This window comes from Papio anubis, chromosome 19 (assembly GCF_008728515.1).
Source record: "Papio anubis isolate 15944 chromosome 19, Panubis1.0, whole genome shotgun sequence".
Lineage (NCBI taxonomy): Eukaryota > Metazoa > Chordata > Mammalia > Primates > Cercopithecidae > Papio > Papio anubis.
In genome coordinates, this window is record NC_044994.1 from 39,508,937 (window position 1) to 39,536,582 (window position 27,646).

The 27,646-nt window shown below is 44.9% G+C and overlaps 1 long non-coding RNA gene across 1 annotated transcript in view; it reads left to right on the forward strand.

Moving 5' to 3' along the window:
- The window catches only part of LOC103879720, a 32,587-nt gene extending 5,354 nt beyond the window's left edge, over positions 1-27,233 (forward strand). The window contains exons 2-3 of the long non-coding RNA XR_640472.4: positions 11,067-11,214; positions 26,913-27,233. This is a non-coding gene — a long non-coding RNA (uncharacterized LOC103879720). The remainder of the gene's footprint in view (positions 1-11,066; positions 11,215-26,912) is intronic.
- The last annotated feature ends 413 nt before the right edge of the window (positions 27,234-27,646 follow it).

Consider the following 27,646-nt stretch of genomic DNA (forward strand, 5'->3'; position numbering starts at 1 on the left):
CCCAGTAAGTGCTGATGGCTCAGGGGCATTTCATCGTGTGCCAACCACCAGTTGACAGCTGAGTGCCTGTCATTCAAACCCAGCAGACTCTGGTGTGGGTGCCTGTCCTGTGAGGGGCTCTGACCCTTTGTCAGAAGCACACTCAGCCTTTTCTGGATCTAGGGTGCCTGACCTCTTGGTCTTGGAAGGGAAGCACTTGTACCTACAGCCTTAGTTTAATTCCTGCATCTTGGACTCCTCTCACCCTACTTCAGCTTCTCTCTCACCAACTTCCTGCTTCCTTCCTCCTGGGCCTGCCCTGCCCTGCCCTGCCCTTTTGTTGCCCAAGCCTTAAGATGTTGGATTGAAGTTAATGTCACCCCCATCCCCAAATCCCATGTGGCCACTTTTCCTGTTGGGACTTTGAGCCCATTGCTTTGGGCCTCAGTTTACTCATCTGGAAATCAGGTGTCATTAAGTACACCTTCCCTCCCTCCAGGAGTGTTTCCCAAATTAATTCTCTTAATTAAGTAAAGAGCTTTGAGATACTTAGACAAAAGGTGCACTAGAATTGCAAATTACTATTTATTCTTAGTGAACCCTTCTTGGGAGATAATTTACTCCTGATTCTGAAGGGAAACACAAGGGACCCCAGGGGAGGAGAAAATGACAAAGATGGTTTTTTTGTTTGTTTGAGGGGAGTGGAAGAGAAGGGGAGGTTATTGTATGTGATTATTCTCTGGTAGGCTAATAGAGAATTAGCCAAGCATTCTTTCCCCTGCTCTGTGGTGCTGCCTTAGCCAGTAATGTTCACCCATGAAAGTGCAAAGGTGGACAGCTGCAAAGACAGAATGATTTTTAGATTCCAATTGCAATCTGGTTTCAGGACAAAGAAGTCATCAGTAGTAGAGAGAGATGGAAGAAGAGAGAAAGAAGGGGAGAGAGGAGAGAGAGAGGGAGAGCAAGGAAAGAGGGAGAGAGAGAAGAGACAGACTCAGGAAAGAGAGGGAGGGAGAGGAAAGAGGGAGAGAAAGAGGGATGAGAGGGAAAGAGAAAGAGGGATGAGAGAGGGAGAGAGAAGAGAGGGATGAGAGAGGGGAAAGGGGGAGAGAAGAGGAGAGAGATGAGAGGAGGAGAGAGGAAAGGGAGAGAAAACAGGAAAGGGAGAGGAGAGGGAGAGAAAAAAATGAGGGAAGATAGGAAGAGAGGGAGAGAGAGGAAAGAGGGTGAGGGAAGAGAGAGGGAGAGAGGAATGAAAGATGAGAGGGAAGAGAGGAGGGAGAGAGAAATGACAGAGGGAGAAGAAAGAGGAAAGAAGGAGAGAGAAGACAGAGGAAAGAGGAAGGTGTAAGAGATGGAAAGGGAAGGAGAGAGACAAAGATTGATTTTCAGTGTGTATTGTTACCACTGTGGGTACTCCAGGAGAGAAGACACACGGAGAGGGCTATTTATTGGGACTTCCAGCTGTTCCGTATGTATTTCTGAGCCAGATTCTAGGCCCCTGGGCACCCTTTGAGTTTCCTTCCAGTTCTGACCACACCTGGACTTCCAGCAAGCTTCCTTCCCTCCCCTTTTCCTTCCTGGGCCCAGACCTGAGCCAAAGTGTAAAGTTTGCATATTTCATCTACAGTGCTCCTGCCTCCCTACTTTACCATCCCCTCCACCTGAGACCCCATTATCTCCAACCAGGCCCATGGTTATCTTCCCCACTCCCTTCAAACACCTCATCTCAGGAAATGTGTGCATGCATGTGTGTGTTTGCAGAGTGTACATGATTTATTTCATTCACATGAGGGTAAATGACCCAGGGCAATGCAACTGGGTTTCTTTTTTCAGGGGTATTTGTACCTCAACAGAGATCAACTTCTATAATCAAACAACTTACTTTTGGGACCTAGAACCGGGAAGGAGGAAGGAATGGGAAGGAGCTTTAATTATTTCCTTTCTATGTCTTTGTATAGTTTGACATTTTTTCCAGTGAAGATGCATGATTTTTATTATCAGGGTCTCCTATCTCAAGTAGATGAACAAGTAGCCTAAAGAGGACATTTAAGGCATCAGCCAGAGGCAGTTGGCCATTCTTCTCCTTGACAGTTCCAACCCTCTGAAGTCACCTGCCTGCCATGGGAGCTGCTCCTGGGCTGAACTGTGAAGACAGGAGGTTGGTCAGCAAGGCTGGAGAAGGGGGAAGTAAGCCAGGTGGGGCAAATGGGGAGAGAGCCAAGAAACGCCTCCTGAAGCCCTTGTAGAATCTGGATTTTTGGGAGGCATTGAAAGTCTCCCTGCAAGATAAAGAGCAGCTGGGGCTTCATAACTGTGAGACATGTGAATTCCACAAAGCTGTGGAAGAAACATTCTACCTGAAATGAGTGCCTGCTCTGCATTGGCAGGATTTGGAGAGTTTCTGCCCCTGGAGAGACAGAACTACAGGATGACTTTGGTTGTCCCATAGGTGGGCTCTGGAGGCAGAGGGCCCAGATTTGAATTGCAGTTTTATCACTTGCTTTTTAGTAACCTTGGGCAAGTTATTCAAGCACTTTGGACCTCAGTTTTCTCATCTGTAAGGGGGAGTAATAGTAGCATCCACTTCACAGGGATGTTGTAAATTATTGCAATCTTAAACTGTACCTATTAGGAGAGACCTCACATTAATTAAGCACCTTCTATGTCAAGCATTGTTTGGGTGATTTACATGTTTACATACTATCAACAGACATTTTTGAGTGGTTAACTTGTGGTTGACTTATTTTTTAAAATTGTCAAGCATTTATTGAGCACCTGCTACATGCAAGAGGTAGTGGGGAATCCAGATACATTTTAAGAGAAGCCCATTGCGATGTAAACAAAGAAATAAGTTGGTTCTAAATGGGGTGTCAGCCTTCAAAGAAGGATTTTATGCAGTTTTATCTTGAAAAGAGACTTGATTAATTGACCTCTTAAGGACTCTTCCAGCCCCTGGTTCTGCAGTACAGTGTGATAAGAGAGGAAGGTAAATTATTTTCATGAATGTGAAGCTTTGCCAGCTTTGCTTATCTTTGTTCACTTCACTAAGACAGTATTAACAATTTGAACTCTTAAGCAGCTTCTATATTCCACCAAAGCAAAGACTTTTCAGTTGATTTTGTAAAATATCTTATTTTACTTCACTCTCATGATGATTCATAACAAAATAAAAAAATGAGTTATAACCAAACTGGATTACTAGTATGTAACCCATAGCATTGCTTAATTTGGTTTGCTATTAATGTTTTAATAGAAAATATAATTTGATTGCAATTTAGAAATAAAATTTGATTTCCATATTATAACTAATATGAATAATAAGTCCAAAATGTCCAATATACTTAGGCATTTCTATTAACACAACGAATATGTTTCAGATGCTTCCAGCATACTAATTCAAAGTGTCATTGTCTCCTTGTACTCACAGGTTAGCTTTCCTGAGTGCTTACTGACCTCACCCAGGCAGCCTTTACCAGCAATTAGTTCTCAGCTGTATTAGCCCTTTGGAGTGCCACAATAATGAAACTGTTATGCCTCTTTAAATGAAGTTGGCTTCTGGTGCCTGGCTGAATTGCTCTCCTAAGAGTGCCCCTTTCTCTGTGTAATCTGAGGTTGTTGGTAGCTCTGCCATTCTTGTCTCTGGGCTGGGACCTAGAGCTCATTTACTCATAATACTTGCCATTTCCAGATCCACAGGCTTGTTCTGTCTCACCAGAAGGGGAGAGGATATGTGCTTTCCTTCCCTCATAAACAACTGCTATCTATCCATTCATTTATTCATTCATCAATAACTATGAATGGAAAGCCTACTATACACCAGTACTGTGTTAGATGCTGTGGTTACCATAGTGATTAAAAACAGATACAGTACCTACTCTCACAAAATTGAGTAATCATAACAAAGAACGCATAAATGCTTGCTATGGAAAAGTAAAATATGATTCTAAAAGAGCAATAACAAAAGGAAGCTGTCCAAGTTGGATTTCAGGGGAGGGTTTCCTTTCAGAGGCTAAAATCCAAAAAATGAGTAAGAGTCATAAAGAGAAAGTCAAGCTGACGAATGTATCAGCCATGAGCCAGTGCCCTGTGTGTGCAAACAGGCCACTTTCAAGATAGGTTGAGAGGGATTGTGGAGGAGGGATGTATTACAAGATGAGGCTGGGGGACAACCAGGCCATGCTGAGCCTTGCTGGCCAAGGGATGATTTTCTGTATCTTAAGAACAATGGAAAGGTCCTGAAGGGTTTAAGCTACATGGCTAAGTATGCATTTTGCAAAGATCACTCTGGCTACAGTTTGGAGAATGGACTAGACGGATATAAAAAGGGAGGCTGAGAGACCAGTAAGAAAGTGTTTGCAGAATCCAAGCAGGTCACAGCAGCTTGGACTAAGTTGGTGGCAGATGGAGACAAGTGAAATGGATGAAGGATTGGAGGTGAAAGGCAGCAAGGGAAGAGAGATGTCTAAAATGGCCTCCACCAGGTTCACTGATCAAACTCCCTCCAGTGGTGCTGCTGTCTGGCTGCTCTTCTACTGTCAACCCATGGCCCACCCTTGCACTCAATTTGAGCTCTGCTCAACCATCTTCCTTGCCACTCTCCCTCTCCTGATTCTGCTTAGTTATTTTCATGGGAATTTTGAAGACATTATATTAAACATTGATTTGTTTGTTGCCTGTTCTCTCCAGTGGAATGTGAACCTCATGAGGTCATGAATCTCTGCCCCACCATGCCTGAAATATTGTCTGGCACATGGCAGCCTCTGAAAAATGAATGAATGAATGAATGATGCTAGGCTGCTGCCTCATACAATAAGGTAGCATCATGACTCAGAAAGAGATGACTGGAACGGGACTAGGTTTGGGTCAGGCGAGTGGGAGGGTTATTGTGTTCAGGCTCAGTGTGGATTTGGTGCACACTGATGCTTAGTAAAGCCTTCATGGATCTGCCAGTTATTTCAAACTTCTGGGTCTCCTTTTATTGAATACCCAGTATATGCTAGTGTTTTGGGGTCTGAGAGCAAAGGGGACACAATATCTGCCCGTTTTCAAAAGTCCTGAGTTAGTAGTCCCCACTGACTTCGGTTGAAGTGCCTGATGGTATCCGAGTTGGGAAGGCTGGCGTTGGTCATTCCTGGAGAGTGCGGGCAGTCAAAATGCCAGGGCAGCAGGCGTGATTCTAACTCCCTTCCTGTCTCTTGCTCATTGCGGGGATCCCCAAGGGACCAGAGAGCATTGATTGGGTGGCCTGTGAGCCATCTGAACTTTTTGGCATTTTGAGGCGGTGGGCAAAGAGAACAAGAACATAGTTGGGATCAATTTTTAGCACCTCCCTGCCTGGGGTCCTGCTCCTAGTGATGGAATGTGACACGTCTCACCCTTAAACATTGTCCACACATGGGATTTCAAGAATCCCCCCAGTCCGAAGGTCAGAGTTCACTGAGCTTGTCTTCAATTCCTCGAGTATGGCGGGAGCAAGGGAGGAGCCAGCCTCGGAGGAACAAGTACCTGCTGAATGCTCAGGCACAGGCTCAGAGGACAAGCAGGGAACAGCTCTGGGCCTGCAGTATGAGGCAAGGACACCGTTTTGGGAAGTGGGGCACAGGGTCAGAGGAGCAGAAAGTGGGCGTGACCTGATGTTCATCTGCACCGATTCCCCTAGACCCTGGGCAGAGTTGACTCTAGAACCCAAGGGGGTCAGCGGAAGCAGAGATGGGTTGGGAGCAAGAGGCTCTAGTCATGTGGGCTGGAAGGCTGCTAGGACCTGAGTCAGGCAAGACAGGTGCCTCTTCAGGAACAGTTAACTATGGCCCCTGAAACTGCATCCTTGGCACCTCGGGGCATAAACGAAATGAAAACCAAATAAAAAACTGTCTAGAAAGTGGAGTCCCATAGAGATGAATTGCATCCTGCACCTATTGCCTGGTTTCCTGTGGTGTTTCTTTTTACTTCCCACCCCACCCCACCTTCTAGGAGCTAAGGCTTATTGCCATAGCTGCCGTATGTGATTACCTGGAGAAGCAGAGATTGGGTAACCTCTGGGGCTTTGTACAGGCCACAGTTTTCTCCTCTAGAAAATGAAATGAGCTATCCCCTGTATCCCTCACAGGGGCTTTCACAGAAGTGATAAAGTGATTAGAAAGCAACTGTCAATTCTCAACAACATGGGGCCTCACCCAGCTCCTTCCTCTGACACTGGGCCAGAGCAAGGGCAAGGGGTGCCCTCATCAATAGGCAGGGGGCTCTCATCCTTCACTTTGTGGGACACCTGGAATTAAACAAGAAATATGAGTCTCTCTCACAGCAGGCACTCCATAAATATTCAATACTTCCCTCCTAGAAGGATTTGGAAGAGATTCTGGGTTAGCTCAGAGTTGCAATGGGTGAGGAAGGGACCCATTAGGCCCCAAGGGGCTAGGCTAGTGGGCTCCAGGGGACAGAGATTGGGAGGCTGCTGTGGGCCTGAGGGTGCCCTGACTCTCCAGGGCTGAGGCTGTGTTCTGTCCTCCAGTCCTGCTTCCCCTGTGTGGAGGCTGGGTGCTTAATATTATTATTAGGAGGGGGACACAATGAACCTGCCCCAGACCTGGCTCACAAGTGTATGGGTGCAGTCTGCAGGATCTGTTGAGGTGGGGCCTTGCCCCAGGTTCTTAGATAGTGCATTCCCATGTGTGGCCAAAAGCCATCATGTATGCAGCCCCTGCTTGGTTGGGCCACATTCTGGGTCATTAATATTTTCCAGTCCTGGGCTTTGTTAATTCTGTTCCTCCCAGTGAGAATGTTCACCTTGCTATACTCTGTGCATTGGATCCAGCTCAGGCTCTCCTTCTGCTCTAAGATGTTTCCTTTGGGAGCTTCTTCCTCCCTTGGTTCTGAAGTTGGTGCTATGGCAGAGTGGTTGGGCACACAGACTCTGGAGTCTGAGTGCATGGGTTTCAGTCCTTGCTCTGCCACTTGCTAGTTGTGTGGTGTTAGGCAAGTTCCTTAAGCCTTCTCTGCTTCAGTTTTCCCATCTCTAAATGGGTGTACTGAGAGTTCATTCACACAGGTGCAAGGAGCAGTGCTTAATGTTATTATGAGAGGGGACACTATGAATCTGAACCAGACCTGGCCTCAACACTCTCCTAACTGCCTGCCTTCCTACAACCCAGGTGTTGGCCACTTGCCTTCTTTTCTAACCATGGTGACCCTGGGGAAGTTTTACACTATTCCTGTGGTTGAAAAGCCCCAACTACTTCCTTTACCATAGCCCAAGGAGCTTCTGCATGCAGTGCCAAGTGACGAGGAGAGACCACAGCATCTGCACTGACCAGCAGGACTGGCAGAGGCTCTGGCCAGGGGACATGCCCAGGTCATGCCTCATGGGGTGGGCTTGGATCACAGAGAGAAAAGAGACAAGATAGGGACAAAGAAGACAAGATGACCTGCTCTTTCTCTTCACACATTCTCATGGATGTTCTGAGAGGCGGTTGTTTTGTGTGGCTCCTCTGGAAATGTCTTGCGAGACCGAGCAGTAAGCTGTACTTGTTGTATGCCCAGAGTGGCTGGCTCAGTCACGCCCCTCTCATTTTACACTCCCTTCTCCCACTTTGCTTGGCTCTCCCTCACTTGCCCTTCCCTGGGATTGCACCCTCCAATAAAATCCTAGCAATCGAGCCTTTGCGCCAAGTTCTGTTTTCTAGGTTACTCTGGCTAAGGCAGGAGTCTTATTAATATAAGATTTGTTTAGTGATCTTTTACAAGGCACGTGTCTTTTTGCCTAACTAGAGGATAATCTCTTTGGAGTATACAGGAGGCTATACTTTCTCTTGCCTCTCATGTTTCTTAGCAAAATGGTGGACCTAGAGTTTCCTGATGGTTTAATTGGCCCCATCTGTGATTATTCAAATCAGCAGGTCTGAGCCCAGTGTGAATACAGCAAAGTCCACTTACCTGGGACTTGGAATGACCCGTACTGATCCCACTCTGAAATCTCAGGCGCCTACAGCCCATTCTCAGACTACAATCTCTGTATAGCTCTTTCTGTCTCTCATTTTCCCAAAATCTTCTAACCCTTCACCTCCACAGTTGGAAGACATGTTCACGTCATTCTCATTTACCAACCAACCAGACTGAACCAAGCCCTCACTCAACCACACATCCTCCTTCTAGGTTTTATCCTATCTCACTCTTGCCCTCCACAGCCAAGGATTTGCAAGGTCTCTTGCCCTCATTCCCTCATCACTGCCCAAATTCCTCACAACTTATTGCAGTCTGTCTTATACCCCATCTAATCCATTGAGCCTCTCCTTGCTGGTCACCATTGAATCCAGTGGATATATTTGTTCTTACTTGACTTGCTTGAATTCTGTTGTCATCCCACCCTTTTAAGCATTCCATCTTTTTTGAAACTCTTCCTCTCTTGATTTGTGTGATTCCACGATCTCTCTGTTTCCCAACTACCTCTCAGGCAGCTGCTTCTCATCCTCCTTTGCGGCCTTGCTTCCTCCACTCACACCTGAGCTGTTGGCATTCCCCAATACTTGTTCTTTTCCATGTAACATTTGATTATCTCCTTCACACTGTGGCCTTAGTTATCACAGATGTGTTGATAGGTCCTGAATCTCTGAGTTCAAACTGAGCACCAACCTATCACTCACCTGCCTGCAGATGTACTCCAAGCATATCATCCAACTTGTCCAAACAGGATTCTCACTTCTCCCTGAAGCCTGTCTGACCCTCGCCTACCTGAACTGGTACCACCATTCAGTGAAGAATCTATGCCCAGGACAATTTTATGCTAGACTCTACCTTCCTTTTCAGCTCCCCTTGCTAAACATTCAGAAAGGTCTGCAGCCTCTATCTCTCTGTGATCACTACCTTAGTTCAGGCTCTTGTACCTGGATCATGGCAATAATTGTCAACTGATTACTTTGTCTCCAGACTATACTTCCCCTTTGATTCTTATTTCCACTGCCACCAAAGTACAGATGCTCCTTGATTTATGATGTGGTCCTGTCCCAATAAACCCATTGTAAGTTGAACATATTTCAAGCAAAAAATGCATTGAATACACCTAACCTACAAACATCATAGCTTAGCCTAGCACACCTTAAGTGTTAAGGCTACCACTTACATTAGCATACAGTTGGGCAAAACCATCTAACGCAAAGCCTATTTTATAATAAAGTGTTGAATATCTCATTCAATTTGTTGAATACTGTACTGAAAGTGAAATAAAGAATAGTGGATGGATACTTAGAGTATGATTTCTACTGAATGTGTATCACTTTTGTTTAAGTTGAACCATCAGCGGCCGTCTGCAATCTTTTAAAATCCCACACCAGATTTTGGCATGCCTTTTCTTAAAAGCCTTCAATTGCTGACTCCAAAAGCTTTCAGTTTGAAGTTCAAATTCCTGAGCTTCATGCTACAAGGTCTTTTGTGGTCTGCCCCTTGCCCAACTCATTAACCTTATCTCCTCATTCTTCTGCCTACTTTTCTCCAGCCAAATTGGAGTTTTTCAATTTCCTTGAACATGGCATGATGCTTTAAACCTCCATATCTTTGCCTTTACTGTTCCCTCTGCCTGGTACCCCATCTACCCACCTCCTTAGCTAGCTGATGTCTATCATCCTTCCAATCTTGGCTCATATGCCCCTCTTAGGAGAAGTCTTCCCTTGGCATTCCTGTCTAGGTCCCTGTGATCTCTGTTAATATTTTTCCAGATAGAAGCATATATGACACTGACTTATAAGAATTGACTTGTCTGTGATCTCAAGCCCCTTGAGGTCAGGGACTGTATCTTATATGACTGTCTCCTCAATCCTTAGCACAATGCATAGCACTTAGTAGATGCCCAGTATGTGTTGAATGAATGAGCATAAGCACCTACTGTGCCTCAATGACCACAGTGAGGAGTGGTCTGGAGAGGACATGTCAATGGCTCTTGAAAACCATTCCCACCTCTGAGAAGAACTCTGTTGCAGAGCTGTTAGTGCTGCAGCTTCTATATATGGCAGAGGTGATAGCAGCTTTGCTATTAGTTTCTAATTTTGACCCTTCAGGTCTCTTTAGGTGGATGTTTCCACCATCCCCTCCTACCCAGTCTATTTCACCCCCTCATGGGCCTGGGCCAGGCCAGGCCTCCTCCTTCCTCCCTTCTTGCCTGCCCAAGTGCCTCCCAAGTTCCCTCCACATGACAGGGAGCCAGCTTTTCCTTAGCCCGGTATTCCTACTTCAGCTTTTAATCTTTCCTCATAAATTAATCTCTCTTGCTACCTAATCATGTCTGGTGCCCTTTTCTGAACTCTCTCTACTTTGCCTACCCCTGTCAGGTAATAAGATGCCCACAGCTGGCTGCAATATCCCAGGCTCCCTCTCACCGCCCCCAGAGATGATTTCCTCCTGGCTTTGTGTCCTGGCCCCTACATATGCACACCCAAATCAACTTTTTTTTTTTTTTTTTTTTTTTTTAATTTCACTGCAACTTCCCATTGCAAACTCGTCTAATTTGCACTTGACTCTGGGGCTGCGTTGTTCTCTGTAGGTGCCCACTTTTGAGGTTCCCCCCACTTATTGAATTCGTCTGTATCTTTATGGTTATTTTTTCCTTCCTGTGCTAATGCTCATGCCTTTCTAAGCAGAGTTTAATTTAGAGCATCTTACCCAAACTCATCTCTTCTCCAGGTCACAGGACATTTTTCCTCACCCCTTACCAGACGGGGTGGCTGTCAGTTTCATGAGACAATTTCTTATAAATGCTAAGAAAAAAATGGGTCTCTCCAAATCATACTTGCTTCTTTTACACAATCTCATCACACTTTTTGGCCTCAACTATGAGAGAACTTAAAGCTAAGTTTTGCATTTGGTGGTAGCAACTGTCTTTCTCTCAAGACTGTGAAATTCAATTTTCCGCTTATTATATGGCACTCTTTCATAAATTATTACTATAAAGAGGCTAATATATATGAGCTTGTTTATAAGTTTGTAAAATATAAAGACATGTTTTAAGTTTAAATGTTTTTGGAAATAAGTAGAGTCTAAAGAATACATTTATTAACTGGACAGTTGATATACTTTTTTTCCTTTCCTCTTTTTATCCCTAGTCCCTTTTCCATGGCCTTCTGACCATGAGTAGAAGATAGTGTGGATGAGCTTCTGAGTCTGGGTTGCCTCCCTGACCCTCACCATCACCCTCGATGGCAGTTATTTGTCAGTGGCCTTGATAAGGGACGCTCTAGGTGATCTGCACAGGTAGGTGGAGGAAGTGGGGCAATGGTGGGAAAAAGATCCTGACTTTGGAAGATAGCGGATGTCAGCACCAGGCTTGATTCTGTTCCTTCTGGTTCTGTAACTTCGGACCAGTTAACCTTTCTGAGTTTGGGACTCCTCACCAAAAAGAAGTGAATAATGAAACCTCCCAGGATTGTGAGAAACAAGCAAAACAAAGTAGAGAAAAGGGTCTATCACAGTACCTGATGTAGAAGGTAAGGGTGGGGGTGCTGCATTCAACTTTCTATCCTTGGTTTCTTAGTGGTGTCCCCTGCCCATAGATATATCCCCCTGGATCTTGTATGGCCTTAAATTCCACAATTACGTCTCATTAACTGACTTTTACTGTAAGACAAATAATTCCTTTGGTATGTGTACCTCAGTCTGGCTGAGACTGCCTGGAAGAACAAGCTGTCAGTAGGGCATCAAGGTAATGTCAGAGCCGTTTGAAGCAGAGTGACTCCAGTAAATAGGGGCTGGGTAAAATAAGGCTGAGACCTACCAGACTGCATTCCCAGGAAGTTAGGCAGTCCTAGTCATGGGATGAGATTGGAGATAGGCACAAGATTCAGGTCACAAAGATCCTGATGAACAAACAGGATGCGGTAAAGAAGCCTGCCAAAACCCACCAAAACCAAGATGGCAATGAAAGTGACCTCTGGTCATTCTCACTGCTCATTATACACTAATTATAATGCATTAGCATGCTAAAAGACACTCCCACCAGCATTATGACAGTTTATAAATGACGATATCAGAAAGTTACCCTATATAATCTAAAAAGGGCAGGAATCCTCAGTTCTGGGAAATCCTTGCCCATTTCCTGGAAAACTTATGAATAATCCATCCCTTGTTCAGCATATAATCAAGACATAGCTATAAGTATACTCAGTCAAGCAGCCCATTCTGCTGCTCTGCCTATGGAGAAACCATTCTTTATTCCTTTACTTTTTAAATAAATTTGCTTTTACTTTACCCTATGGATTTGCCTCAAATTCCTACTTACGCAAGGTCCAACAACCTCTCACTCTTGAGGTCTGCATCGGGACCCCCTTCTGGTAACGGTAATAGTTTATGATGGGGTGTGGGAGCATGAATTTTGGAGCACAGTATTTTGGGGGACCATAGTCCTTCCTGGATGACAGTGTTGGTGGGGAGCAGTGTAAAGGTGAGGGAGAGACAGCACCTGATTAGAGGGTTGGGGGAGACCCTCCAACATTCCAGGGTTTTAGAGCTGATTCTGGGACATCAGAATCTAGTTCTGGAATGTGTATATGACTTCTCTGGAGGTCTTGTCACAAGCAGATGCAGATACAGGATGCCTGGGGTGGGGCTTGAAATTCTGCATTTCTGGCAAGCTCCCAGCCTTGCCCATGCTGCTGCTGCCTGGACCACTCAGACTGGAAGGTTTTTAGCAGACTTTACTCAAACCTCATTAAAAATCAGGCTCTGGGCAACGTGGGGGCACCCCTGCATTGGGGGTCCCCAGGCCAGGGCCCCCCACCAGGCCCATTTGAATGGTTATTATTTAGTTTTTACTCAGAACCTTGCCGAAGTCACTATCCTCAAGCACTTTCCTAAAATTGAGAGCATGATATTCACCCCTTCCTTTTATCTCCTCATCTGGCATTTCTATAGATTAGAAAAAAAAAAAGCAATTAAGTGTGTCTGGCATGATTTGCACCGCATCAGCTTCTGCTATTTACTGACCGTGAGTCCGTCCTCAAACTCTACAAAGAGTTCTTAATGCTGCATCCTTGGCTTACCTGGGAGGTAACTTCCATTTTAAGTTTTTGGAAAAGGTGATGCGCAGGCCTCAATGGACTCAACTAAATGCATCATTTTTATTTTTATGTTTTAATTTTTTTAAAGATCATTCCAAATTGCCATTTACTCTATGTTTATACTCAACAAATGCTAACAAACCTAAACTATAGTGACAATGACAAAACAACAACATAAACAACAAAACTCTTGTGAGGAAGCCAGGGCTAAAGTGACACACAGGTGGTCAACTCACTTCACTTAATCAGTATCTCTCATTCACTTGCATTTAAATCTGCTTTCTTTTCTTTTCTTTTTTTGCAGCACTATTTTTAAACATATACACACATGCTCACAAAATTGCCGGGATCCGGGGATCCCAGGCCTCCTTCCATCCTTAACTAGATACTTGATGCCAAAGTGAATGTCTAAGTCTTTGGAGCCTCATTTTCCCATCTGTTAACATAGAAGTAATAAGACACATCTAACATATCTCACTGCATGAGGGCCTACTGGAGGACTTGGTGCATATTAGGTGCTAAATGAATGTTTATGCAAAAAAACACACGTATGACTAAACAAGGCCTGATTTTGTTCAGGGTCATGCTCAGCGAGAGCTACACTCCTTCCATGCTCCCTTGCAGCTAGAAGTGGCCATGGAACACTGCTATGGTTTGGATGTGTTCCCCGCAAACTAATGTGTTGGAATCTTAATTCTCAAATTCATATGTTGGTAATATTTGGAGATGGGGCCTTTGGGAGGTAATTAGGGTTAGTTGAGGTCGTAAAGGTAGGGCCCTCATGACAGGAGTAGTGGCTTTATAAGAAGAAGAGAGACCTGAGTTGGCGTGTCTTCTCTTTTTTACCATGAGAGGCCTTTGCCATGTTTATAACACAGCAAGAAGGCCCTCACAAGATGCAGCTCCTTGACTTTGGACTTCCCAGCCTCCAGAAATGTTAGAAATAAATTTATTTTCTTTATAAATTACCCACATTCTGTCCAGTTAGATTTAAGCTGTTTTTTGGAAGGTGATGAGGTTCGGGTAATTTTTGGGCAACCTATGCTTTCCCGATATAAGGGCCACTCCCTCCTGTGGATCTGAAACAGACACGACACAAAAACAGCCATATTGCAACATGGGGCAACAAGCATGAGGATTAAAATTAAAAAAAAAAATAGAGTGGAGAGATGTGAAAAGAATGGTTTCCTAGTGGCATCAATGGGCTTCCACACAGTCCCACTGCCTTTGTCTGGGATGCTTGTTACAGGAGAGTGTGACAATTCAACAAAGCCTTTGTCACTATCCCTAGAGTCCCTACCTACTCCAAGTGCTGCCTGTGAACTAGCAGCATCAGTCTCACCAGGGAGCTTGTTAGAAATGAGGACTCTCAGGTCCCACCCCAGACCTTCTGTGTAAGAACCTGCACTTTAACAACCATCCCCTAGTGAGTTACACTCACACTGAAGTTTGAGAAGCACTGTCCAGTCAAGGTTTCTGTTGCTTACAGCTAACCACATCCCTAACCTAACACTCTTCTACATTTTCATGAGAAAGAGATACAAGCTAAGATCTGGATTTTAAAAAATGATACATCCAGGTTCTGTTCAGACCCTTCATTGAAATTTCTTTCAAATTTTTAAAAATCTGCCTCCGTTATGGAAATTATCAGTCTGCTATGTGACCAGCACAAAGAAGACTTTAAGTATTTGTTGTTGAGTAAATACTTAACTGACTACGTGTTTCATCTTCCTTACTAAGCTAACAGCTCAAAGTGGGCAAGGATTGTGTCTTATTTCTGCTCATACCCTCCAGTGCTTATCAAAGTATCCACACAGTCATGAGTGCTTGATAAATATATAAATTACTTCACCATATATTCCATTTACTGGGGCAATGAAAGGGAGTTTCTGGCAAACCTTCCATAGTACCCTCAAAATCCTGTCACATTCTCTGAGTATTCAGGAAGAGTTTGACAATTCTAAATAGTTGATTTTTATTTACTTCTATTAGCTATAAAGTAGAATGACTTTTACTCTTCTCTTTGGCTTTCAGGAAGCTCACAGCTAAATGTAGTTCAGTGGCAAAAACTAACTTTGGTTTGTCTTTCCTTATTTCCTCTAATCTCTCTATGGCTCCTGATTTGCTATTTCTGCTTTAATGTTTTTATTTTATTTTTGACCTTTATTTTCAGTTTCTCATATATTTTGTTTGAAATAGCAAGGGGAAAATTATACATCAAACCAAACCATTAGGAGTCTGGCTTGTCTAAGGGAGTGAAAGAGTTTTGCTTAATGGTAAGAACCTGGTTTCAGCTTTTTTTCCTTTATTAAAGAAAATTTAGGGGATTTGCCACCTGTGTCTACACTGTGGCGATATTCACAACACCATGGCCGGGTGAGAAAGGAGAAAACACAGAAACAGAGAGAAAAAGCCTTGCATATGTTTGATAATTGACATTCTCCACAACCCACTCCATTCCCCTTTCCCCCTCTGTCAATGCCTGTCATTCAATCACTAGTTATGCAACTGTATCCCTCACTTTGCTTTTCACACTGCTATGGTCTCTATTGGCTGTGTTGAAGTTTGAGAAGCTCTGTCCTCACTCCTGCCTCTCCTAGAGTGGCTTCTCTTCTTTCTGGAAATGCTATCTGTGCTGGGATATCTGGCTTAGTTATCTGCTCCTGACTGCTGCAGCTCATACAAAGCCCTGTCCCACCTGGACCCATGGTCCATCAACTTTGTGGTGTCTTTTTTGGCCCTTGTCTTGCTTCACTGAAGGGGTCCTCTCTTCCCAGGGCTGAAAATAGAGGCATTCCTGTGTTTCTCTAATAATGTCTAGCTAGGGGTTGGTATACAGTGGGCACTTAACCCATACCACATAAGATGCTACTTAGCATGTAACCATAGTCCCAGATATGGTCACATTATGTATTACACTTCTAAGTTCCCTGGTCTTATCTACAAGAACACAAATAGGTCAGCTTGTAAACCAAACCCATTCCTTAATACAAAGCCATAGGATTAATGTTAGAAGAAACCACAGAGCCATGTGAATCTGATCTTTCCTTTCTAGAAGAAGCCCTGAAAGGAGAGGACCTTGTGGAGGGCCCCAAAGCTGGTTAGGTGTACAGCAGAGGCTGAAACTAAAGTCATGTGACTTTGAGTCACCATAGTCACACTCCCCTCTGTTTATCCGTGCCAATCCTTCCACCCTCTTCAGAGTTTTAGCATGAATGCAGCAGGCTAAGGTTTGTATTAAAGCAAATCAGGGCACATTTCAACACAATGCTGGGTGATTGTCTAGAAACATGAGTTGTACAAAACATGAGTTGTACAAAATCAGATATATTTTAACTACATTGAGCTGTCTGACCAATTAAAGGATTTTAGAGGTAACGTTTTATAAAGTGAAGAATCATTTCATGAATTGAATAGTCACCTCTTTTACCCATTGAGATTTAGCAGCGGTTTTTTTTTTTTTTTTTTTTCTTAAATGGAAGATTTGCCTGTTATGCATCTTGGTTAGATTCAAAAGTAAACAGTTATGAATTCATTTATAAATTCTGCAATAGGTATAAATTATTTATGCAGTTGTGATTTTAGATGTGTAAAACTATTCCTTTCTATGTTTCTCTATAACAGAATTCACCTTTATTCTCTACCCTCATTTCCTCCAAATGTGGAAAACAAACTCCCTGGTTTGAGATAACAAGCCACTTTTCATTTAAACACAGTTCAGATTTGACCTCTGTCTTGCTCTCTTCGTCGGGAATAATCTAATTTCTGGGGCTTGGGCACCTCTGGCCCTATGGAAGGGTGCCTCGCTGACTCTGTTGAGGTGTCTCTTGTTCTGTGAGTTCTGGACTATTGACTCTGCCCTGCTGCACTAGTAGGAAGTGACCTTGGTCCCCACTGGGGCTTGCAGTTGCAAGGTCAATGCTTTTTGCTTTCACCTTGTCCCACCTGCAAAGCCTCTTTGCCTCTTTTCCAGCTGCCCTCTGGGCTACACTTATATTTCTTCCCTGCATGCCAGGGTGAACAGTCTGCCCAGGCTGATCTGGCCACCTAGACATGTACCCTCTGCCATTGCAGGTCTTCTGCGTAGGTACCATGTTGGGTAAGAGAGTTGAAGTCTCGTAGCTACGTTTTAGATGGTGAACAATATTCCCTGTTCCCTTCAGCTTTCAGATCTCCTATGTCCATCTGAGATCTCTCATCAGGGTTTCAGTCATCCTGAAGGCCCCTTTTGTCTACCCACTACCTCCCAGCTCTAATGGGGCCGTGCTGTTGGGGTCCATGCCTGGGACCTACTCTTTTAAATCCCAGGCCCATCTCCGATTTTCTTTCTCACTTGCTTCCGTGTGTCTGACCCTGGCGTGTGGGAAGGGCAGGTGGGTAAGAAAATGGCTTTCACCTTGTATTGTTCTCTACTCTGTGTTTAAGACCTATGCTCTGAGACCCCCCAAGCCTCCTTAAAGTGCCACAGAATTTTCTCTTGCAAAACACCTTGCTTTCGTGCCTCCATTTTGCTAAGGACTTTTAAAGTCTTGCTCTGAAATTCTGTAGCCATGTTCCTGGCTATATCCATGCCCGCCCCCTATACCACCCCTACTACCAACCTGGGAGGGCAGGGCACCTGGAGAGCTGCCTAAGTGGCAAAGAAAGGTAACACGAAGAAAGCACCAAGAGAGGAGCCCTCAGTTGTTGCCTCAAATTATTATCCACCATATTCAATAATTATAGTAGAAAGTATAATCTAGAACAAAGCTTCTCAACAGGTCTTCAGCCACAAATGGTTTATAAGTATGCAGAGAGATAGTTATGCCTTCGGCTCTGGAGGCTCCTGAGATACCCAGAGCCCTTGGAGCTATCAGCATTGGCTGAAAGCAGCCAAAAGAGAATAGGTTTCAAAGGACCTGCTACAAGTCCTCACCTGTAGCAAGCACAGGAACAATGCTCTGTCCCTCTAGGTTATGCTGAGTGCAGCAAGAGGTGCTCTGCTACCTGCCTTTCTATTTTTGCAGGCAGTCACCTTTTGTATGCAAGGGGCATGGGGAGCTGCTGGAGGACTTCTCCAGGCACCCAAGGGGCATAGGATGAAGCCTCAGCTTTGAGGGAAATCTCTAAGTCTCCGCTTTACATTTATTGATTCTCCCTTCCATTTGCAACTGATAGCTTTTAGGGAGGTGTAAGCTGACTGTTGAGTGGGTGACTACTCTAATATTGCATATGCATCCCTCAATCAAACTTCATCATTATGCTGAAACATTTGACATCTAAAATTTCAGCTCAACTAGAAGTCCAAATGTAATATCACAAGAAATTTCAACAGTACAATTCAACAGTACAGAAAACTCAGCAGTACAATTGCCAGTGAAAAAAAGGCAACGCTGTTAGATTCTTAAAATAGAATTTCAATTGTTGTAAATTTTTAACTTTCTGTTAAGAAAACAATTTAAATTTTTTACTACCTATTTGTGTGAGCAGTTTCTTGTGGGTGGTGGTTATTGAGAATTTGAGGAAACCATTTTTTATAAAGTATTGATAAGGAATTGGTGTGTAGTCATTTCAAACATAAAACATTTGTTCATGGAAGCAAGTTCATGTTTTTCATTACAAATTTCAAAAAAAATTTTGAAAACTTTATACATATTCAATGTTTAATATCTTCCCCAATACTTGTCCTTATTGTAATTATATAATGTAAAGAAAAGGTAATAAAAAATTTCCATCAAGCCCCATAGGAAGACTCTCAAATCTCTTTCAGCTTTATTCCGATATGCAGCACAGTTTAATTATTTTGTATACGTGCCTCAATGGAAAGAGATTTGGGAAACACTGCCCTGCTGCAAGGAATGTGAATTCTGGATGCAAACCAACTAGGGCTCGAATCCCATCTCCACCACGTGCTGGCTGTGTAACTTTATGCAAGCCACTTAACTGACCTGAACCTCAGTTTTTTCATCTGCAAAATGGGAAATACATCGACTTCCAGGATTGGACTAAGACCCAAAGACCCACACTGGTACTGCAAACTCATTTCTGCATCTGTATGTGACCTTGCCCTTCTGAACTCCATTTCCCAGAGTTGTGAGTTCAGATGCTGCCCCTTGTGAGCTAGTGTGATAGCATGTGAACCCACCGCACGTGAACCTACTGCCTGTCGGTGGGTTGTGTTAGGAGCTGGACCTCGGGAGGAGCAGGGCTGGGTCACAGAGTCCCCATAAAATAGCAGCTCCAGGAAGAGGGAACCAGCTCCCAACACCCGGCTGCCATTTGCTGATTTAGTATTCAGAATTCAGAATTTATGGAGCCGCCTTCCTCTGTCACATCATCCATCAGAGACAGACACTCAAGAGACGGAAGGGGAAAAAATTAAAAACCTGTTTATTGCTCAACTTGCTCTAGGCATGTTTTAGCTTATTGTTCAGCTCTGTTCATTTCGGTGCTGCAATCTGAATGGCTTTCTTAGTTGCCATGGCTAACATGTATATACACGTATAGATGGCTGTACTCACATAGATATCTTTTTCTTCAGAAAAATGAAAATCCACCAGAAATTGTGCTGCAAGTAAAGTTTCTAAGGCTCAGAGTGGACTGGGGCCTGCTGGAAGCCACTGTGGCCCTGCGCAAGCTTCCTGCATCCTCATACCCACCCAGGCCTCCCTTCCCTGGTAGAGGGTGCTGCACTGCGGGTGCTTATTGGGTATGCTGCATTTGTTCCTGTCGATGTCAAGGAGAGTTTGTGGGCAGAATGAGTATGGAATGCACAATGGCGACAGGCAAGAAAGGCAGACACCGGGATGTATAGAGAGGGAGAGAGGCGGGACAGCAACAAGGGCCATCTTTGTAGAAAAGGGACAATTTGATCACATCCAGTTCTTTATGAACCAAATAGTTCTTTAGGAACCAAACCCTCATATTTTAGCAAACACTGAAATGTGTCTGTTGCAGAAGAAAATGCTGTGAACGATACTCAACAGCAATTCGGAATCCTGGGTTAGAGCTGCCTTTACCACCATCACAGTTGAGTGGGGCCTCTAGGGTCACATTATTAGGGCTTGGTTCTCTCCTTCACCAATTCTAGCTGTTTGACCTTGAGCTAGTTACTTAAATATCCTGTGCCTCAGTTTCCTCATTCTTCTTATCTGTAAAGTGGGGATAATAATATCCCTGTTATAATTAGGATGAACGAAGTCTTGGCACCATGCTTGGCATGCAGAGGATGCCCGACATGTGTTAGTTATTATTATACATTTGCAGTGTGTGTGTGCATGGTTCCCTTCGCCTCCCTGGCTGTGAGTGCTCCATGAGTAAATCTGAGATGAAAATGCTTCCCACCCACCTCCAGGGCTGTTAGACTAATCACTCCAAGGTGTGGGATGCGTAGTTTTCAGAAGAGTATAAACTGTCACCACATGGTGGGGATGGTTAACACTAGAAGCCCTCCACCTATAATTGTCAGGCACTGAGCCTCTTAGGGATGAACTGGAGCTGGATTTCACCAGGAGAGAAGAGGCTCTTCCTTGCCTCCCCCTGAAAATGAAGCCCCCTGGCTTGGCTTGGAGGCTTTGTTGGGCCTGCTCAGTGAAAATCCTGCCTGTGGCTTCAGAATATCACATCTTGTTCAGTTTACATTATAATCAGCACCCATTATATAAAATATTATTTTATGTATTGTAGACTTTTGTTTTTGACATATCAATTCCCTCTGCTTACTCTGCATCTAGAGAAGTCGTGAGAGAAATCTAGTGTTTTAGCAACAGTTGTTTCTAGAGGGGACTTTGAAGAAAGCTGTGCTTTCCAGTCCAAGGCAGAGGAATCCAGCATGGTCTCTGCCCATGTTAGGGGACAGGATGAGACAGAAGGGGCCTGGTCTGGAATGGCTCAAGACCATTGCTAGACTAGGTAGGATTGGAGCTGAACTTCCATGGTTGTTTGGAATTTCGGTAGCTGGAGGGAGGTGACGGGGCTGCAGTGGATGTGGGGTGAGGGACATAGGGCTGCTGGGAGTACCTATGGATCTCTGACAAGTCACTTGAGATCTCTTTTGGACATAAGCGAGGCTCGTGTGCACACACATACATGCAAACACATACAGTCTGAGAATAATTAGATTCTGAGACCGAAGAAGTCAACATGACACCCACATCCATAGCTCATAAAGAACCTTTCCACAAAAGAGGATGCTGGCAGAGGTAGCCAATGCTGTCCACTGCATGCACAGGGGTTGGCTAGAACCGTGCAGGGCTGGAAACCATGCCACATGAGGCAAAGAATGAGAACTGGGGTAAAGATCATACCGGACTCTCAAGGTCCATTCAAGGTAGTTGTGGCTTCTGGGGCTGCCAACTCTCCTCACTGGCTGTGAACTGCAGAGTCAGAAGGATGTTCTGTGGGGCTGAAGCCTGTAGCTGAACTTGTCACTGTTTGATGACAGGAGAAGACAGCCTCTGAGAAAGTGTGGGGTTTGGGATTCAGACAGGTTCAAATCTCTGCTCTGCTGCTTCCTGGCTTCATGAACTTTAATGAGTTACTTGACCTCCCTGAACCTCAGTTTTCTCATGTGTAAAATGGATCTAAAACTATCTACCTTTCAGGATTATTTTAAGAAGTATAGTCAATGCATGTAAAGTGCCTAGTTCATTACAGGAGCTCAACAAAAGGTAAAAAACGCCTAACATTTTGCGAATCCTTCTGTGTTCCATGTTCCGTGCTAAATACTTTACGTGACTGAACTCGATTAATTATCACAGTAACCCCTTCAGGAAGACACTATTATTATCCTGTTTTCAGATGAGGACATCGAGGTGCAGAGAGGTTGACTAACTTGCTCAAGGCCCCACCACTTGTCAGTGGGATAACCAGGAAACCGGCAGCTTAGGGCTTGGTGCTACCTCTGTCACTACCACTTTTCTAGTGTGGAATTGCAATGAGGGAAGACAGTTCAAAATCATTCCCATTCATATGCTTGTTAATTAACTCAAATATGCTTTTTATATTGGTTAACATATCTCTATATAGTTGGGCAACAAAGCCCTGTGAAGAGCCATTTCACTCTTTCTTCCTTGCTAAGCAGAACCCCAGTTCTGCTGGGGCAGCAATGTGGCGGATTGTGCTTAGCTAAGCCAGCCACAGCCCACCTCTGCCTTCCTAGTCTCCTTTATGTTGGGAATGGCTGTGTGGGCCAGTCTGGCCAAGGTGGGGGTCAGATGGGACACTTCTGGGGGCGGGTTTTCACTCTGAAAAACAATTAATTGGGTTCTCCATTATCCCAAATATCTTCTCTGTGGAGTTAGTTTTCAAAGATAACCTGCAGAATATGTTATGCTGTTTTCTCTGCTTCTTCTTGAGTTCCTGGGGCTGAAGCACATTTGTGTAGAGAGGAGGGCTTGAGACTGCTCTCCCTTCACCTAGGCAGAAACACCCATTTAGGCAGACAGGTCAAAGGCTTCATATGGGACTGGGATGCATTCCTTTCCCTTCCTGGTCAAGGACATGCTTGTGGTGAGGTAGGAATGGAGTGGGGGTGGAGCTGTGGCACCACTGTTAGGCACTGTGCTAAGCAGGGAAGAGGCAAACATGTATCAGACCCTGGCCCTGGCCCCATCACTCCCCCTTCAGCAATATGAAGGGCTTCATCCTTTCCCATCAAAACAAGGAGCCACAAAAACGTTTCCTCTCCTGATCCTGTGGCCTCCTTCCTTCTTCACCTGGCGCTCTCCTCCCCTTCACAGTCAAGGTTCTCCCCTTCCGTCCCCTCCCAAAGCCCAGGTCAGACCTGGCACACCTGTCTACCTCTGCAGGCTCAGCTCCCACCTCCTTCCTGGCCTTTGATCTTTTGCCCTTCAGGCACACTGCAGCCCTGCTGGGTGTAGCTCATGATGGTCTCTACCTATGATGGTCTCCCAGTGTGGATCATTTTGTCCCTAAATTCCTAATTAGAATTTTTCCTAATTTTCGCTCACCTTTATACCTCAGTTCAGGTGCCACTTCTCTGTGACATCTTATCTCAGCCCCATGTACTTTCACGTTTCTTATTTTGTGGGGCAGTTGTCTTTTCATTTGCTTTCTCCATCACTAAACTTGACTGGTTGGAGGGCAGTGGCTATTTTTTTTTTTTTTTTTTTTTTTGAGACAGAGTCTCGCTCTGTCACCAGGCTGTAGTGCAGTGGCATGATCTCAGCTCACTGCAGCCTCCACCTCCTGGGTTCAAGCGATTCTCCTGCCTCAGCCTCCCAAGTAGCTGGGACTACAGGTCTGTGCCACCATGCCCAGCTAATTTTTGTATTTTTAGTAGAGACGGGGATTCACCATGCTGCCCAGGATGGTCTCAATCTCTTGACCTCGTGATCCGCCCACCTCAGCCTCCCAAAGTGCTGGGATTGCAGGCATCAGCCACCACACCCAGCTATAGCTATTCTTAAACACCACATTTTTGGTGTCCAGTACCTAGCTCAGCACCTGATACCTACTAAGTATCTAACAAATGTTAGTTGAGTGAGAAGACTAAGCCTTGCTCTCAAGGAATTTGGAATAAAATTGAGAAATACAACATGAAAAAATAATAATAAATCAATACAAGCCAGGGGCATGAGAATGGGTCTAGGATTTCTGGACAGAGAGATCTGTTAGGAGATTTATGTAGTTATCTGGGCAAGAAATGATGAGGACCAGATCTGGGAATGCAAAAAAAGACACTGAGGAAGTTCCATTTCCTCAATCATCCAGCAACCATCGATTAAACACCTACTATGTGCCAGGCACTGAGCACACATCAGTGAACAAAACAGCCTCAAATCTCTACCCCATGGAGCTGACATTTTTATTTGAGGAGAACAACAAGATGGATAAATAAAATGTAGAGCATGTCAGATGGTGCTGAGTGCTGTGGAGAAGTTGGGGCAGGGAAAGCGGGCAGCATGCTGCCCAGAGCTCAAGTGCATGGCGCAGTGAAATGTTATGAAAACCTCTTCAAGCCTCCCACCCACCGTGGCTTTCCCAGAATCCTTTTCTGTCCTCTCTTGCCTATGGTGACTTTGCTCTCATTTAAAGAGACTGCAGGGCACTGAAGGTCCTGGCTGTCCACTTGACAATGGGCACATACCCCTTTGCATCATTGCAAAGCTCCTCTGGTGTGTAGGAGAGTCTCCTATGCTCAGTCAGAAGCTCCCTGCAGACAGGGCCCACAATCCAGACTTCTATTTCCTGCTCTCTTGCAGCCTCATGCTCAGCTCCTATTAAATATTCAATAAATACTTGTTAATTTGATTGATTGCATGATTCATAAATAAAATTGCAAGTGAAACCTCCAGTTAAAGTCTCTTAAGGAGTTTTTTCAAGGCACTGATTACTAAACACTTTACAAAGGGGAAAACATCTTTAGAAGAGAAATTAGGATACTGACTATTCTGGCTCTGATGATAAAAATCAGAAACATGAACACACCGTCTTTTCCCCAAGGAAACCAGGATCTAGAGAGGAAAACAGTTCACCCAAGAGGCAAATAATTTGCCCATGCCTACAGTAAGGTTTTTTTGCTGACTCAATGTTCTTCTCTGTAAAATGGGGTGAACTACCGCCTAGATCATTTATTTCAAAAGATATTGTGAGGGTCAAGTGAGAAGAGGAGGGATTTTTAAAGGAAAGACTTCAGCTTAGTGTAATTGTTCATTTCCCGGTTGTGACTTCTCCCTTTGTTGCTGCAGGGACAGAGGGCTCCTGGTCCACAGAACACATTCCCTCACACTCATCTGCCTCCTTCCTGTTGGAAAATGAAGACTTGCCTCCCCTGTGCAGTCAGGAAGTACCTGCCATCAGGGAGAAGGGAGGTCGGGGAGAAGGCATTCTCCCTGTGAACCAACTGTCTCTCTAACAGCTTGCCTATTTTTAATTTAATCTCGTGCCACCCTCGTTAGCATCTGGTTATTATTAGACCATAACCACAATAATAAGTATTCCACTTGTATCTTCTATTTGTAGAGTGCTTTGCATTCGTTTTTACTGTTGCAGTTCGGTTGTCCTAGAAACCAATATACACATAAACAGAAAGAAAAATGGGGTGGGGGTTAGGGTAAAGTGTCTACCAGGCAGCTCAATTTGTCTTTGACCAGCAGGATGCCAATGTTCCCTTGGGGGCACTTCGAGAATTTAGACTAAGGTAAGGTAAGATTTTCTTTAGCAAGAAGAAAATCTGGAACCCAACTTCGGGATCTCTATTCAGTGGGAACCCCTAAATGTACCTGCAGGTGACCTGGCTACTGCCATCCAGTTAGTTAGTGCAGAACTAGCCCCATGGTTCAGGACGTAGAGAGAGACTATTCTTTGTCTTGCATCTGGGGCGACATTTGAAGAAATCGCCTTGTACATAAGCAAATGTACAACTCTCTCTCTGGGAGATCAGTCAATTACAGCAAATTGAGCTATTTCATTTCAGCTTGCAAATGGCTTTCAGTTACACTAGTAGACACATTAATCTAATAACTAATGATCATATATTTCACTAATCATACAGCCCTGCATGTGGTATAATATCTAATTATATTTAATATTAAGACATCTTCACAAGTACATTTTTACCAACAGTCTAGCTCAGAGAGCCATGCAAGAGCAGCATGGCAAAGACGAGGAACTGGCTCCCAGGTGGAGGGCTGGCAGGCAGGCAGGTAGGAAGTGGGCAGGGTCCAGGAAGCTGAGCGCTACCCCTCTGGAGGGGGATTCTTCTTTGAGGATGTGGAGGAAGATCTGTGTCAAATCAGGACCAAAGCTAACTCATAGGAAGCTTTTGTGATAAAAGCACCCCCTCCCACCCACCAAGGCAGACTCACTGGAAAAGTGGCCTGTTGCCCTGAACTGACATATCCTGAGCCCAGGAGACTCAGTTGAGCAGCAGAGCATGTACTGATTTCAGCCCCATTCGGGCTCCCTCACCAGGTGCCCTAGTTCGTAGCACCATCCAGGCAACCCTAGGCTGTTGCCCTGGAGAGCTTGGAAGCAGGATAGGGAAATGGAAAACACAGCCCTCTGCAGGGCCAGCTCAGGTACCTCATCCTGTATCTCTTCTGAAACTCCAACCCTGCAAACAGCAAATAAGCTTGAATGGGGGCTAGAGGAATGGCGTTACTGCACAGCAGGGGGAGGGAGGAGGTGAGACTGAAGAAGGCCTGTGGGTCCCGGGCCAGCTGTGTGTCTGAGCTTTGGGTCCTTCAGTATCAGCTTCTAGCTGTCACCTCCTCCACTCCTGGTTGCATCCCTGGGAGACTGGCCATCTGCCTGGTCATTGCGGTGACTCTGGGATTGTCATCCCTGGGATGGACAACCTGTGTCACTGTTTTCTCCAGGGACTGACTGATTGGGGTAATTGAGGTCTTTTTCCAGCCCAGCCATTCTGATGTTCTGGGACTGATGGTAAACAATTCTCTTGAGGCTTACAGGTGTGAAAAGGGCCAATCAACCAGGAGCCTGGAGTCCAAGCTTGAGCAAGTACTGATGAACTCCATGACCTCTGGCAAGCCAGTCTACCTCTGGGCCTAAGCTACTCCCACTCCCAAGGAGATGATGACCCCCTCCAGAACTTTAAAGTGGTAAAATGCAAATCAATAGAGGGTACTAATTCACCCTTAAATAAAAACAGCTGCCTCATCAATACCCATGGACAGCTCCCTTGCATACAGACAAAAGGTGTGTTCCCTCTGGGAACCTGCACTGCACTCCCTCTCTAGGCATCATCAACTTTCATGGCTACAGGAACCATGCAGGTGAGCAATGAGTGTCACAGGAGGGAGTGGAGGGGGTCATGGCATACTAGGTAGGCACATCCTGACTAAAGACTGTCAAATTCGAAAAAGAGAAAAGAGGCCTGTAGCCACCACTGCACAGTCTTTTACAAAGAACTCTACCTCTCTGCACCTTCAGGTCCTCTGGCAGCCATTGCCTATCACCCTGGACTCAGCTCCGAACCTCTTCCTGGTGCTCAAGTCATCTTCTTGTTTCCTCGGCAGGGACCCTGCAGCTGTGAGACTCTTCCAGGTACAGGTGCTTGTGCTTCTGTGCCCAGTTTCCTTGAGCACTTTTTTTGTTTGCTACAATTCCCTGTTGCAGTTGAGACAGAGACTGGTGAGGAGTGGGAAATTTAAGAACACAGCAGGCAGCATAAAGATGAGCATTAGAGGCTGGGCGCAGTGGCTCACACCTGCAATCTCAGCACTTTGGAATGCCAAGGGAGGTGGATCAGTTGAGGTCAGGAGTTTGAGACCAGCTGGGCCAACATGGTGAAACCCTGTCTCTACTAAAAATACAAAACTTAGCTGGGCATGATGGCAGGCACCTGTAACCCCAGCTACTAGGCAGGCTGAGGCAGGAGAATCGCTTCAACCTGGGAGGTGGAGATTGCAGTGAGCTGAGATCACGCCAGTGCACTCCAGCCTGGGCGACAGAGCAAGACTCTGTCAAAAAGAAAGAAAGAAAGAAAAAGAGAAAGGGAAAGGGAAAGGGAAGGAAAGGGAGAAGGAAGGAAGAAAGAAAAGAAAGTTGAACATGAGACAGCCTGAAAAGCCAAATGCTACAGTCCACTGTGATGGCAGCGGGAGGGAAGGAGTCAGTGGAGAAAAGAGAGCTTCAGCATTTCAAGGCATTAACCCAGAAGGCAG